Below are 15,911 nucleotides of genomic sequence, written 5' to 3'. Positions count from 1 at the left end.
TAAGACTCTGCTCCTAAGAGAGGGAGTTATCCTTCTTTCCCCTGGCAGAAGGATACAGGAAGAACAGAAGGATACAGCACGTATATTTAAATCAATGTAAAAACAGATCAGAGCAGCATTAAGCCCTGAAATACTGTCTTTGAAAGAGTTGTCACTGAGATGATAAAAAAAAGTATAGTCACATCTTCAAATGCAATGAAATATCATCTTTTTTTTTCTTTTTTTTTTTTTGATTACAGTAGTGAGCTCCTAAATTTGTAACCTAGAGGGTGACTTCAGGTCTATGGCTCAAAAACTTTGGCTGTGCGTGGGTCACCAGGTGATTACTTTCTGTAGCTTGGTCTGGCTTTCCATCCCAAATCAGCACACCACAGCTTCCTGCTTCTCTGTATATCCAAGTTTCCTACAAAAAAATGAATATGTGTATATGAGGGCTGCGAGGAGCAGGGTGCATGCTTGAATCCCACCATCATGTGAGCTGACAAATGGCCATGTGCTACCAGACCTGGGAGGCACTCATGCCTCCCCTCGTGTAGATTTATCTCTTGTCTCAGGTCTGAGAGTCATGATATTTTCCTACTTTGCCAGTGTGCTAGGATATATCCACAAACACTTGTCAGTCTTACACACGCTAGAGAAATAGGTCTTAAAAATAGACAAAAGGTAGATTTATAAGCTGCTCATGAAGGAAAACGTCAAATATTTTTCAACTTCTTGAAATTGTCTTACTCATCCTTATACAATAAGAATTTTTAGCAGTACCGATTGAGAAAAGTCCAAGCCAGAAGTGATTTTTGAAGATTGTTTGACCATGGAATGGGTTATAATACCTTTGAATAATTGGATATCCACTTCATATTCAGTATACTGAAATGAAGTAATTTAAATGATGAGATAAGTGGTCTAGGACAAATTCATCATAGATCTTTGCTCACAGATCCCTCTATGCTCCTTCCACTCCCACATTGTCAGGAGAATCTGTCTATTTGCTCGGAAATAGTATATTACAGTTCTTTTAATGAGTAAGATTACAGATTTTGATTAATTCAGCAACCCCTGTGCTTTCCTCTTTCTAACAAGGTAGGTGATTCTCTACTATAATCATAATTACAAATTTAGAGTAATGGTGACATATATCTTTGGTCTCTACCCAAATGCAGCATGTTTTGATATCAAGACTCCTTAATTAAAAGGATATTCAGTGACAAGCAACTAACAGCACTTCACATTAAGCTGAATTATAATACTCAAACACTTTATTTTATTTCTGCCCGTTCCAGTAACTCTGTAATTGCATCCACATTCTGACACACTTCTGCTTATATCACAAATGCATTGTGACATCTAAGTCTGCAACAGAACCCTCATTCTGCTAAGCTGGAAACAAAAGGATAGTGCGTGAAGAAAATATTGGCTGTAAATGCCAAGAAAATACTGCTGAGTAAAGCATCACTGTGCAAGAACACACATGCATCTGCAAAACACTACTCAAACAACCCGCCTGCAAGACAAGGTCTGAACACATGAGGATGCTGATGGTTCTTAACCAACTTCACACCTCCATATAAAAATTTACCACCTCCTCCCCATCCTGCAGTCCTTTGCCCTAAGTCAAATCCCTTGCCTTTTGACTTGCCTGTTCTTTTCCTCCTGCATCACACCCACTCAGCCTCTATGTTTCCTCTGGCTGTCATAACGAGTGATTCCCCAAATCTGGTTGCTAGTGTTGTCATACTTCTGCCTTTCCGAAGGAATATGGTAGTACTGGTATTTTGCCTGGGCAGGGGGGATTGCCTGCAGTATGCCAAGCTCCTGTGCAGCTTACCAGCTGTAAGACCATAGGGGACCCATTCTCTCAAATATTTCTATGAAAGACGCCTGGATATCAGGAAAGAAGTCCCCAGTCTTCCTCACAGCATTTGCAGCTGGCTGCTGTTTTCTGTCTTTTTTCACTTTATTTTTGACTCTTCTCCTGAAATGGCTTTGCTTCTTTTAAACAACAGCAGTTGTTGGATAGTTCAAGAGGAAATTGTGGGAGAAAGACTGGAGGGGGTGTTGGGCAGAAGAAGAAACACTGATAGCAAGGCCATGGAAAATTACTGGTAAGCAGTGTCTGGCTTTGACCTCCTGATCAGGTATACAGAGAACTTTTTCTTAGAAAAATGAATGATAGCTACTTACCAAAACTCTTTCAGTTGTCTCTTATGTTGGATATAAAAGCCCTGCTGCAAAGAAAGACCACTTATTTTTACTTGTGACAGTCCAATGCAGAAATGGCAGCTAGCAAGAACACCTTTTTAGTTTTTACTGCTAGCTGGATCAGCCTCATAAATGCCTAAACTCATATATAAAAATGTTAATGCTTTCCAATTGCTACTCTGAATTTATATTTATTGCAATACAATGCATCCATTAGCTCATCTATCACCGATAAATTTGTTACTGCTTCAAATATACAGTACATAACGTTGCAGCAATTTCATTTTACAAGCTAATAATGGACTGTAATGTAGCTTTCAATATCATGTAGAAGTATTTGATTAGGGAGGTTCAGCAGTCAGTCAGATTGAACAGTGGATTATATAAGAATCAAGTTTTTAACTTATTTACTGTGCAAATGAACAGCTTTGGTGCACATTAAATGTGTTAATTTAACAGGTGTGTCATTTTATTTCCTCAAATATTCATTGAAGAGGAACAAATGGTATTTTTACTCAAACTGAAGCACAGTAGACCTAGAATGTTTTTTTGATGCTTGACATATTTATTCTTTAAAAGACAGTAATAATTGTATTTAAATTTTATATAAATTTATTGTATATATATTTATATATTGTATGCTGTATTCTATTATCTGCAGAAACTACCCAAAAGCAGAAGAGGTGGCTAAAATATTTTCCTGAAATGCTATAAAAATAGAGGCTTTCTTTTTTTTCCCCCAAAAAAGCAAAGCTTCAAACATATACAACCTAGGAGATGATTTTTTGGAAAATTTTGGAAAATTTTATGATTTTTCACTTCCTACATGGATTTGCCAAAACACATACCTGTGTTCTGTGTGGATGGGCAGTGTCCCTTGTGCCTCTGCAAGGTAAGAGGTAAGGCAGGGATGTTGCCACACAACACCTCTGTCTGCAGGTGCTCCAGTTGGGAGTGTGACATCTCCAGTAGGTTCAAAGGTGTTCCAGTACATGAGGTGGGAGCAATACAGATTAATATTTGGCTTCCTATTCAACTGACCATTGCACTGGGGAAAAGAAAAATTCAGGATTGTGTTTTAAGAAAGGTGTCTACCAGGATTTCAAAAGTGTGAAAGTTCTGGAGAATTTGTTTCTGAAAGTGTATCATTTTGGAAGGGCATAGGTGTGTTAAGATGAATCTGTAAATCCTCACAATCCTCTTCATAGAATCATAGAACTGTAGAATGGTTTGGGTTGGAAGGGACCGTAAAGATCATCTAGTCATCATGCCACATGGGCAGAGACACCTTTCACTTGACCAGGTTGCTCAGAGTCCCATCCAACCTCTACTTGAACACTTCCAGGGATGGGACATCGCCAGCTTCTCTGGGCAACCTGTTCCATGGTCTCGCTCCCCTCACAATAAGGAATTTTTCCTAACATCTAATCTAAATCTACTCTCAGTTTGAAACCACTCCCCCTTGTCCTGTCAGTACATGCCTTCGTAAAAGGTCCCTCTCCATCTTGTTGTCTCCCTTCAAGTACTGGAAGGCTGCAATTAGGTCATTCTGAGGCCTTCTTGTTTCCAGGCTGAACAATCCTTAAATTATTTCAGTTGGTTAGAGCATGGTGCTAATAACACTGAGGTCGTAGGTTTGATCCCCATATGGGCCATATGCATCATCTACATCAGCCAATTCCCTATGCATCATATGGATCAGAGATTACTGTAGGCTCCTGGTTGTTACCACCTGAGTCAGAAAAGGCACCATTGTATAGAGAAGTAGTGCAGATGACTGCAAAAATCAGAGACTGACTTGTTGTGGATGAGAAGGCAATACCTGTTTTTGTTCCTAACACACACCAATATTAAGCTTATCAGAAAAAGCTCTTCTGCGTGCAGTCAGATAAAACATGGAAAAAACATTCATAAGGATATATTTGCAGAACTGTATATAGACAGTGTTTTTTTAAAATGAAAGACTGTCTTCGTAATGCGTATTTAGCAATACATATAATGCAATATAATATAATGTTGAGTTTTACTACTTAGGGAACTGTGTGCAATTAAAAACTCAGAAATTATTAGGCTAAATCAACAATAGGTAAAAAGTCCATGCCCAGTATTATGTTTGTACATCCATGAAAGAAATGAAGAAGTGTTTTAGCTTCCTAATCCGCTCCTGATCCTTGCAGTACATTCCAGCTCTGAAATGGGACACAACAGGAAATAGTTTACAGATTTTTTTACATGAAAGGTGCCTATAACTGTCACTTCTATTTAGCTTATAGTTTCCTGAGTTTTCCCAGTCTTTTAGCCCATGCAGATAGGATAGCTTTTAATTTAGCTGTCGTCATTCATAAACTACCCACATGAGCTTTGCAGCAGGGAAAAATTATGTGAATGAGTTCTGGAAACACTGACTTCCTAAGCACTATTTTGAGAAGTAATATCACATTATATTTGCAGTCATCTTTGGTATAAGGGATCAGCGGAGAGCTAAGGGAAAGAGTTTGATACATACAGTAGAGTTACTGGAAAAGGAAGCTGCCTTATACAGTGTTAATGAAGGGAAGTATTTTTCCTTTGTGATAAATGGAAGTGACATGCAAGGGTGGCCCTTAAAAACCCTCCATTTACTCCCCTAGAGCAAAATCTTTTAATGGGCTAGGTCCAATTTCACTAAAGATGATCGAGATTCTTAATTGGCTTCAATAAGCTTTGGATCAAGGCCACTGGAGTCATATAGATCAAAATATTTTCAGTTATATAGCTGGATGGCAAGATATGTCTGTGGTGATGATATTTGTATGAGCAGTTTGTGTTTTTACTCTGCTGTTTTACTGTGGGAAAAAACATGTTTGTTGTTTATTTCTTTGTCCAATAGACATCTACAGCTTTATAATGTCATGCAGAGGACACTAATGCAATATATTATGCATGCTATCTATATTCTGTTATGTCATTGGCTTTCACCTCACCTCATTTGTCTATTGAGTCTGGAAGATGGTTGAGGGGTGATGAGAAGAGAAATACCCTAAATATGTCAGAATTACTTAGACATGTTGGTGTGTTTTGAAAAATATGAGTACTCCTTGAGCATTGCTTTTCTAAAGTAAACTTCTGAACTGGTTCGTGTAAGATTATTTGAATGCGCACAGTTGTGCTGATCAGCCTCCGCTTTATTATTTTTCCATGTGTGACATCAGTACATGGTAGTAATTGAGATTTATTAAAGAGACACCCTAATAGTCTCATGGAAAAAAACTCTGTGTCAATTGTGAACTAATTTTTCCAATTCTGATTTTTGTTAGCATATTTATTTCATATTCCATCTTTTCCCTTTCTGATTTATTAATTTACTTTCATCATGAGATAAAACTAATACAGTAGAATACACTACACAAGCCCTTGTAACTAAACAGTACACAATCCTGTCCACTCTGGTATTCAACATCCACATGCTAAACATATAAACCATTCCCATAGTCCCAAATTAAGACAAGACTTTAAATGAAAATACACAGTCTTTTATGTATCTTATTTAAGGAATCTGCTGAGTGGTATTCCAGTGAGTTTCTTTATCCTGTTTTACTTCTTTCTGTGGAAAAATTATAGGGAAAGAATGTACTTAAAATATTTTAACAGCTTTAATGAAGATGTTAAAAAGAAAGTGAGCTGCTGAGTATTAGTCTGAAGAATTAATATTCTGTACAATTAAACCTGAGATGGGGAAACAACATTTTCTGAAATCCTTGCTTGCTTAAAGGTCTTGGATCTTTTCTATGCAATGTTTTTATCATATTTTCAGAACACAAACCCATATAACATAACTTCCATCTGGCCATTATACCTCACTGCAGAGAATTTCTGTACTTGTGTGTAAAGAAAAATACATTTTTATACAGCATTTTTAGAAATGTTTCCATTTAAAACATATGCTTGTTTATTCATGAGAACCCTAAAACTGCTTATGAAATTTCTAAAACTGTTCAGGTTTGCTAATCAAAGAAAAATAGTGTCACTACTGAAATAAACACCTTTTGAACATCCCATTATAATTTCAGGGAATAAAATTAATAGGAAATTCAGAACTGTCTTGGTTAATTTGAAATGTGAAGATGTCACTAGACATTGGGTTTTCAAATTGCTTGTTTGCAGCAACTCTTTACAGACTTGGGCAGCAGTTGCTCATGTGCTGTAGACACTGTCTCTTGCTTCCAAACTCTTACTTATATAAACAAAATATAATTCCCTTCCCTTTGCCAGTAAAACACAAAACAAAAATAAACTTTCCAAAGGATCCATATATTGTGGTCTGAAATAAGAGGGAGATAAAATAATTTAATTAAGACTTGAAATAAAATGTGAAAAATATCCTCTAAGAACTAGTCCAAAGGATAAAACACAGGAAAGCAAAGAATACAATGCAGACCTTTTTTTTTTCTTTATGTGTATTTTTGTTTTCCTTTTATGAAAAAAGAAATTATGAACTTTGGATGTACTCTCGCCCATTCTTCCTTATTTTTTCCTAAGACTCCATCATATCCCCTGCTTCCTGTGAAATGAATAGGATTCTACAGATAGCCCTAACCCAAACCAACACTATATTGTTCCATTAGAGAGGAACTGAGAAAGAGATAGAAACAAACCAATGCACAGTTAAAGGAGATACAGATAAAAGCAAAACAGAATGGGTAGTGCATCTGATTGAAGAAATTCTTTCTTTCTCCAGTTGTCTCTCTTGCACATACACACACACACACACACCTCTACACACTTGATTTATTTGTGAAACAGTGTCTTCCAAACATAGAATTTTGCAAAGTGTAAAGGCAATTAAAAAGAACAGCTTGAAGCTGCCAATCACTCCAACTACCAACAAAAGCATCTACTATCAAAGCAAATTATGTAATGTAAAAAAGCCCTCCACATTCTACCAAAGCAAATAATGTAAACATGCAAGTAAAAAATAAGCTTGTTTATCATCTGTCATAGCAAATCATACATTTTTTAACCCTCCCCACTCAGGATAGGTGTTTTTGTATCCCATTATGTTAGTTTGGGCATGCATGTGACATGGAAGGTAAAGAGCAATATGAGAAGTTAGATTTTCTGCATCTTTTTCTGCTGGCAAGCATACTAATGCTCTTGCAGGTTTGGGTGCTTTTTAAAATTTTTTTGGTTTCTGGTGTAAAAATAAATTGACAATCACAACTTATCATCACTTAAAAATGCATGTGCATGCTGGAGTTTACTGAAACATGATTGGCTACTACATAAATCAATCTGATAGAGATCAGCCCTGTGAAAAAAAAAGATAAATCATTAGTCTGTGCTTTTGGAATGTAATTCATTTTAGATAGTGATTATTAATGATTTCATTCCACTGGTACATGTACATGTCTAGACCATGTTTTTGTATAAAATGTTAAAACACTGCAATGTGTTCACTTCAAGAAAGACCATGAAGAAATAATGATTAAAACTTTGTTATTGCAACATTCCAGGTGTAAAATTTGCATGCAGAAAACTTGGATTCCCTTAAAGTGAAATTCTTGTCTTCTACAGCAATTATAATTTAGTTCTCTACCTTGCATGCAGCATTTGCTTGTGTATTGCTATAAGTTTTTCCCCACTAGATAAAAGGTTCTGTGAACCCTTTCAATTGGCCTCATTATAGTTACACCAGATTTTTATGGGGTGCAGTATGTGAAACTAAGCCATTCACTCAAACATACTGAAATTATTCCCATTAACTTATCCTAGTTTTGGATTAACCCTTTTTACCAAGGGCAGTTTCTTTGCTTTTGCAATAATTTGGTTTCATATTAATTGTCAGCTAAAGATGTAAATGTTTTCTTTTATGCCATGAATCATGATGGTGGTAAAAAAATAGATTTTGAAAACATCTTGTATAGATACCTAATGGTTCCTCACAGCACTGTGATAAAGGAAGTGAACACCCTAACACAAAGAAAACAATAGTGATTTATCAAAAATTCACAGCAAATCACTAGTAGAAGGGTGTTTGTGAAACATTATCCTCATCTCCTCCTTCTTTTCAGCACGTTTTAAATAGTCAATCACATACAATTTCTGTGCAAGCTGAAATTCAGCCCCTCAGCAAGAAAAAATTATATATTTTAATATTTGCTCTGCAACATTTACTTAGTTTCAGCTTCCTTTATCTGTCTTTCACCTCTTTTTCAAACTGAACAAAGCATACATTCCTTCCAGAAAGCAATCTCTTCTAAAATAACCAGTTTTGACATTACCTAAGCTAGAAAATAAAGCACCCTGAAAAACACCTTAAAATATGAAAAACATTTTATTATGTGCATTGCTAATTGGAAATCAGATGAACAGAATCTTACCAAACTTTCCAGAAGAATTTACCTCCAGGCTGAGAACCAGCATTGAAAATTCATGGCAGTTCTTCAAATGTTTACCCTTACTGATCTCACCTCCCTGTAGAAAGCACAGAGGGGCAAATGAAACATAGATGAGCATTGTACTCTCATGGTGGAGGACATCTCAGTCTCCTGAGAAACATTCTTAGTGAAGTAACTGAGTAGTACTGAGTTGGGTAAAACTCCTAAGTTCACCGTAAAAATATTTCTGAAACTATTTTCTCCAGAGGCCAAGGATTTTGAAGTCTGCATTTTATCTATACTCAGAGATTTTGGGAAGATTTTCCAAGTTTGTGTGTCTCTCTCTCTCTCTGTCTGTCCATCCATCTCTTTTTCTAGCAGTCTGCTCTGAGAAGAAATTTTTTACATCCTGGTGACCTGACTGCTGCTGGCAGGTTTCTTTATTGTGTCTCTGTAACTCTCACGCAGAAGGCCTATAAAGCAAACTCTCAAACAGCAGCATTTTTCACTCACAGAAATCCTCCAGTTTTGCTGCAGATGTCTTTCTGTCATTCTTTGTATCCCCACTTTCTGCTTATACTGCAGAGCTTCATTCCCATTGGTTTTCAATGAATAGAGAGCTGGAGGAAAGAGGAAAGGAAGGGAAAGGAAAAAAGGAAATTGCAGAGGGAAAATCTGTAATTTTCTGCAATTCCCAAAAGGCACTAACAGCAGTGTCATTTTTAACATGGACTTGGGGATACTTGTGTTTAAGCAATCACCTTCTTGAAAATCTTCTGAGCTTGTTTAAATTGGCTTGTTTTAAATGGGTGTAAATTTAACACACTTACTAAGAATCGGCGTGTTAGACCAAGGATACATTGTTTTTGTGTCATTGGTTCTGTCATATTCTGACTTCCTGAAGATTACAAGATTGATATTTTGACAGAAAACCGACACAACAATCATTTATTTCCAATAAACCCCCCAAATGAATAAATACAGCTCTGTTGTAGTTATATAAAAATAGGGTTATTCTAGGAACTAATTGATCATACAATATGTCTGATTTCATAATATTTTACACTACTGCAAGAGATTGTGCTAACTACTAGTAGGTTGCTAGTGTGTTTATAGTGAAATACTTACCAATATTCTTGGAAAATGCATTTGTGTAGGTACGTTTTGCAGGGAGAGGGAAAATCAAACTTAATTGTTCTGAGTTCTGCAATAAGAATTAAAAGTTACTCTATGCTGAGCACTAGGTTTATGGAAGTCTTTGAATGCTACAAACTTTTTTCCAAGCAATGTTTTATAGAATTGCTTTTAAAAACACCAGAGGGTAAATAATATTCTCAGAATAAACAGAAAAATGCTGATCTTGTCAGATTTAGCTGCTAAAAGCCAAGCTGTTTTAAGACCTGGAGGATCAAGGGTCATGGTTATAAACAACACAGATAAAAAGAAAGAAAGGAAGGAAAAAAGAAAGAAAACTAAAAGTGAAAAAGAACTACAAGTGAATATAAGTAATAAATACGTTGACCTTGACAAGAAAGGAATGAGATATTTATGCAAAAGGCAGGGAGGGGTGAAGAGGTGGCAAAGAGGGGAAGAAGAGAAAGTGCACAAACTGTACTTCGGAAAAAAATTTTTCTTTGAGCTTCTTTAAAGCCGGAAATGAGTCACTTTATCTTCATGTGTTTTTGCTTTCGAAAGGGGAGAAAGGTCAAAGCTTCTTTGTTTTAAATAAACTGGTCACTACTTCTGAAGTGTAACATGATAGGCTTCAAGAATCGTAATGAAACTGGTATTTCCCTGACACCCCAGGCTGCAGCACCTCAGCAGTTGTATGGTCATGTATTGTAAGCCCAGGGAGTTTTATAAACAAAGGCATGACAGAGCATGACTTTGCTCATGACCTTCATACCCTAGTGCTCCTGTGTCAGCTATGTGGACAGTGTGATGGCTGAAATTGCCACCAGATATATACTTTCACAAATTTCAGCTGCACACATGGCTCTCCACTATTATGCTCAGAAACATGAACCGGAGCTGTTACACCAGGCCCTGTATGACACCTCTTTCCAAAATGATTCTGGTGGGGTAAAGTTTCATAGAAAAAAAAGGGCTAGAGACACTCAAAGTGACACCAGAAATTAAAAATATTGCAAAAAAAAGACAGTAGGAATGCTACAGCAAAAAAAACCCCAAAACCAAAACATCAACAACAAAAAAACCCCCAACCCAAATAGAGGAATGCAGGTTTTTAACTAGTCTTTTGGTATAAGTGGGTTTGCTGAGGTCCGGGGTTTACCAGAATCCCCAGTACCGGGAATGTTATGCTTCCCAGATTCTACATCTAATGTACTCAGCTACACTCAGTTCTAACTGCAGGCCAAGAAACACTTATGGAGGGAAGGGGGTTACAGCAAAGAAATTAGATAACTGAATTTCAGGGGCAATACCTTCAGCACTGTCTTGCAGTGAAGGGCCTGATATTAAAGGAGCGTCTTCATGCTATCCAAACAGAAAAACAAATAGAAGTGTCCTGCATCAGATTAGAAGTCAAAAGAACAGCCTACAAGCAGGGCAGGAGAGGAAAGACTCCACTGAAAATAAATAGTAAAAACCCAATCTCCTCTTTCCCTACTGTTCAAATTCTGCTTCTTACTATTTAAACTCTCATTTCACTGTTACTCTGCACAGATGCAAGACTTTTTGTCTTTGTCTCGATTCTCATACTGCCACCACTCTTTCCTTCCTGAGTTTCTTTCCTGGCATGCTTCTGGCAACATCTCACTTCCAGACTGAGAATTCCTTTTCATTTTGTTTGCTAATTCATGCTGCCACTTTATGCTTAAATATGAGATATCAAGCTATATCTGTGATACATCGCTTTATTTTTTTGACCACTTTCCAAGCTTTACCTCTTAGATAACATCCTCAAGTGTATATATCTATCTAAAGGTTATTCCCTACATTGCTCCTGTAATTATTTTAGTATTAGACTGTGTGTTTTTAGGAGACTCATTTCCTCTTCTGGTGGGCATAATGTATCTGCTGTAAAAGGCTATCAGTTCCCAGACCACTAGAAACAACAATGGAAGAGCACACTTATACAATAATGTGGAGATATGTATCACTGGCCACAAAATTGAAAGGCAATTATGGTAATGAAAATTGTGAACTTTCAAAATGACCAGCTTCATTATTCTTTGTGGCATTGTTCCCCCAAACTGGGACAATTACTCAGTTTACAGTGAAACTAAATAAAAGGTTACTGATTCATTGGATGTTAGCTGTTTTGGAGCTAGAGTCATGCTTGCTGTTAGAAGTAGCACTTGAAATGGCATATTATGCAGAAGCACCCCAAGAGTCTGGATTTCCTACTTTGACCTTGCTTCAACATTGAGCTGTCTATTGTGCCCACTCCTTTCTCTCTAGCCTTGAATCAATCTGCCATTTATTCAAAACTGGCTGATAATCAGAGGTAACCAATTCCTTTCCAGTTTAATTGTTTGACTTTCCCCTCTACTTTTCTATCATGTCTGCCCTACAATTATCTCCACTTGTACCTGAGAGAAACTACCTTGCCTTTGACTACCATGATACTGAGACATCTGAATATCTGAAGATGCATTGATCACATAAGTATTGTAAAAGTGAAATAAAGTCATTTAACAGAGCAGAATGATAGTTCTCAAAGTGAACTCTACAAACATAAAATATGCCTATAGCTTTGCAGAAACCAGGAGGACAAAAAAAAAAAAAAGCCATGATAATTTCAACCTGTTTCTTTAGTATGGGGCAGGCAAATCAAAGCTCCAGCAGTTCATTGCTGTGTTCAGGTTTCTAACAGACTGAAGAGATTCTTGATCAGAAACCACCCATCAGTGAATACTAGGCTGTATTGGTGGTACAAGGGAAGGTCTTTATTGTGCTCAGTGAAGCAGGTTGAAACATTGCTTTCTTATCTTCAAACACTTTATGATTGTCTTCAAATAAATTGATGTCGACAAAGCATCACTAAGTCATGTTATTCTGCTTATCTACCTGTTGGGAAAAAAAATGAACAAAATGAGAAAATATTCAGGCTTATGACAAGCTTTTCTAGTTGAATTAATCTGCAGTCCTTCTCTTTTATATTTTTGTACCCCTGCAGAGGAAGAGAGATGTAATGTAAAATACTAGTTTGCTTTTCCTCTTAATTGTAAAAACAACACACTTATTACAGGTTCAGAAAAGCTTCAGATATGTCATTGATCCATGCCAATCTCTAAACCTTTTGAAAGTGTCTTTCTTACTGAAAAGTCCTCAGATTAAGACTTAAATTGAAGAAGGATGTTTCTGTGAGTTAAAGCATTGGACTGGACCTCAGAGACTCACATTTCAAGTCCTGGAACCGCTATAGACTTATTTTGTGATTTTGGTTGCAACCCAGCAATGCACTTAAATTGGTGTTTAATTTAAAACCCTGGAGTGGTCCCATGAAAGTTAAGCAGAGAGTTAAGTCTTTGTTGAATGGGAGACTTAGTCTGTCTGAGCTCATTTCTCCAGCTATAAGATGGGGTTAATACTTACATTCTGCCATAGTTTATTTTTACAGAAAACCTTCTGGTGCAAAAAACTGTATCTTCTGATCTGTGCAACACCGAGACCAACTGATGTCAGCTGGAGCCTGTAAAAGTCACTCTGCTGCAAAGCAATGATACTCAATGAATTAGCCTCTTATCCTCTGGAAGCGAGTTGCTGCTATGAAAATACTATTTGCATTGAGACTTCATGGAGAGGGGGCAAGGGGGCATTTACCAGCTTCTCCTCACTTGCATCCTTATGGTTTAAGTGTCCCTCTCTGCCTGGCTGCTCTCCCACAATCTCTTGCTGCTGGGCTGGAGAGGAGTCAAGCTGCTCCTTCAGCAGTCAGCAGTAATTGCTGCAGTGCAAGGCAGCTGGCAGAATAATGTACCTACACTAAAGCCTGTAGCTTGTGAAGGAAATTGAATGAATCTGCAGTCTTTTGTCTTATTTGTTAATATTTTACAATTATTTTGATAAATCTCTTTTCCCCTATAGGCTGTGTTGCAAGGGGGCTCCCAAAGCCTCATTTATTATTTGGCAGGTCTACACACACTTCCAAGAATGGATTGTGAAGTTGCTATACTATTCCAAATACGGTTAGAAATTTTGTTCACAGACTGAGAAAAAGTGCTCGTAAGAAGGATGATTAATTTCACAGCAGAACTGAGAGTATGTAAGCAATAAAAGTCATCAGTATTTTACTTTAAATTAAGGCTTAATTGAATCCTTTCAGATCCTTTGAATATGTTCTGGCTACATATATGACACAGTTGCAAGTCACATTGCATGAGGGACATTATAAGTAAGTATAATCTCTTTAAGATTCTTTACTTGTGCAAAACAACAGAGATCCACTTTGCGCCTGACCGTGAGACAGCCTACCTGAAATTTCTCAGACAGGCACAAGGTCTCTAAGACCCATAACCTCTCCCTTGTCCTCCTCATTCATCAAAGAGCCCATGATCTAGCTTCTGCATTTGGATGTCAACCAGAAGATTGCTGATTGTCTTGGAAAAATAAAAGAAACACTTTTTCTACATACAGTAGATTCTACATACATTGTTTATTGACTACTTACTCAGCTTAGATGTAATTGCGGCCATTAGGGAAACATAAGCAGCTCAGTGCTTGTCAATACCTGACCTTTAAAATATTCAGTACAATCAGTGTTACACGATGTTTAACAAGCTGGCCTTTTCATGTGGATGCGGCTGTTGTTGCCATGCAAGCAGGAATGATGATGTTGTTCCTCCTCACAAACTTTTTTTTAAATGATTTTTTTCTTCATCCATGTGTTGAAGTAACTCAGAACAAAATAAATCTCAGCACTGAAAATTTAGTTTGGATTCACAATCTTTGGGAAAAAGTGAAAAGCATTTTCATCAGAAAGGGAGGGGAGAAAAAAGCTCCAAAGCAGCAAAGTGAAAAAGGGCCAGGATGTTAAATAGTTTAACTGAGTATCTTCATGCGTTATGACATTTGGCAAATGTAAATCAAGCCACCTTCAGGATGTCACAAGCAAAAATTTCAACAGTGGTTCTGATGACTGAGGAGCTCTTGAAGAATCTCTCATCAGCAGACCATAAAGACTAAAGCACAAGCTATCACTAACTTGCAGATGTTATCAGGATGTGACTTCAGCACAGCTATGGATCCCGATGGAGAGACAAAACTGCAGATGTTTAACGCATTATCGTGGAAAGTAATTGCAAACTATTCTATTTTAATTATTTAAATTTTGCACAAAAGAGATATTCTATACCTTCAGCCTCTATTGCTGGTGTGCAAGTTAAAAGTTCCTGTAAATAAAAGCAAACAGCTTTTTCACTGAGCTAATTAAAGCTGTTAATATTTCAGAGCAGACTGATAAATAAGTGTTTCCATTTCAAATTACTCTTTGAAACAAACAAACAAACAAAAGAAGCCCAAATATCCTGTGTTCAAAGAATGAAATAAGCAACGTTACTCTGTTTTAACAGAAGGCAACTAGAAACCAGAATAGTTCAGACAATGACGACTTTACTATGCAGATAGAAAGAAAAACAAAATGGAAAGACAAAGTGAAAAAATGAATTTAGAGAATAAAAGTCCAGCAATTTTCAGTCAATATTTGTTGAAAGTACAAAACACAATAAGAAAATAGTTATACAAACTTTATTCCTTGTGACCGATTCTATTTCCTGAATATGAGTTCTCTGGATGGTTCTTTCCACAGTTTTCACCAGCCTCAGAAAGTTCTGGGAATGTGGAACTAAGGAAAATTTTTGTGGAAGAGTTGTAAGCAAGCACCAGGCAAAACTGTGAGATCAAAAGTTCTCCACAGCAAATAGGATTTCCCGTATTCTTTTGCCAACTTTTCACTTTCACAGGTTGTACTTGCCACATTTTAAAAGACTGGAAGTCAAAGGTTTCTGTGACATTCCTGGATGTGAGGATCACTATTTTTTAATAAATTAAATAAATAAAATATTTAAAGAAAACAAAAGAATAAAATTAAATAAAATACCTTTGGTGTTACTCCCTGACCAAGTGGTATGTTGCCTTCAATATTCAATCGTTTTTTTCTTCTTGGAGTGTAAAGAGTTGTAGTTGAAATAGGTCAGTTTACTAGTGCCCTCTTCTGCTTTACACTGGTCTCTGCTGCCCTCTCCTAACCTCTGCTCTCCCTCCAGCAGTTTCTGTTCCACTCACTGATCCAGCAGGACCTTGGACCTCTCAGGTCCCTCATGTCAAACAAGCAGGCATCTACTACATTACACGGCCTAAAGGTGACTGCACAGGGAGAGGAGAGGGGGAGAT

General features: G+C 37.0%; 1 long non-coding RNA gene across 2 annotated transcripts; it reads left to right on the top strand.

The window, feature by feature from the left end:
- Positions 1-1,399: 1,399 nt before the first annotated feature.
- Positions 1,400-13,439, top strand: LOC113980578. 2 transcript variants are annotated; one of them, XR_003538164.1, is made up of 3 exons: positions 1,400-1,513; positions 2,004-2,031; positions 13,430-13,439. It is a non-coding gene; the product is annotated as an uncharacterized LOC113980578 (long non-coding RNA). The 2 variants fall into 2 exon arrangements; XR_003538165.1 differs by lacking the exon at positions 13,430-13,439 and adding an exon at positions 2,861-2,936 and having other exon boundaries at positions 2,004-2,102.
- Positions 13,440-15,911: the final 2,472 nt, after the last annotated feature.

This window comes from Neopelma chrysocephalum, unplaced genomic scaffold, assembly GCF_003984885.1.
Source record: "Neopelma chrysocephalum unplaced genomic scaffold, ASM398488v2 Primary Assembly neopelma1_94729, whole genome shotgun sequence".
NCBI classification, from domain to species: Eukaryota; Metazoa; Chordata; class Aves; order Passeriformes; family Pipridae; genus Neopelma; species Neopelma chrysocephalum.
Note: the sequence above shows the minus strand (reverse complement) of the source record. Positions and strands in the feature narration are given on the sequence as shown.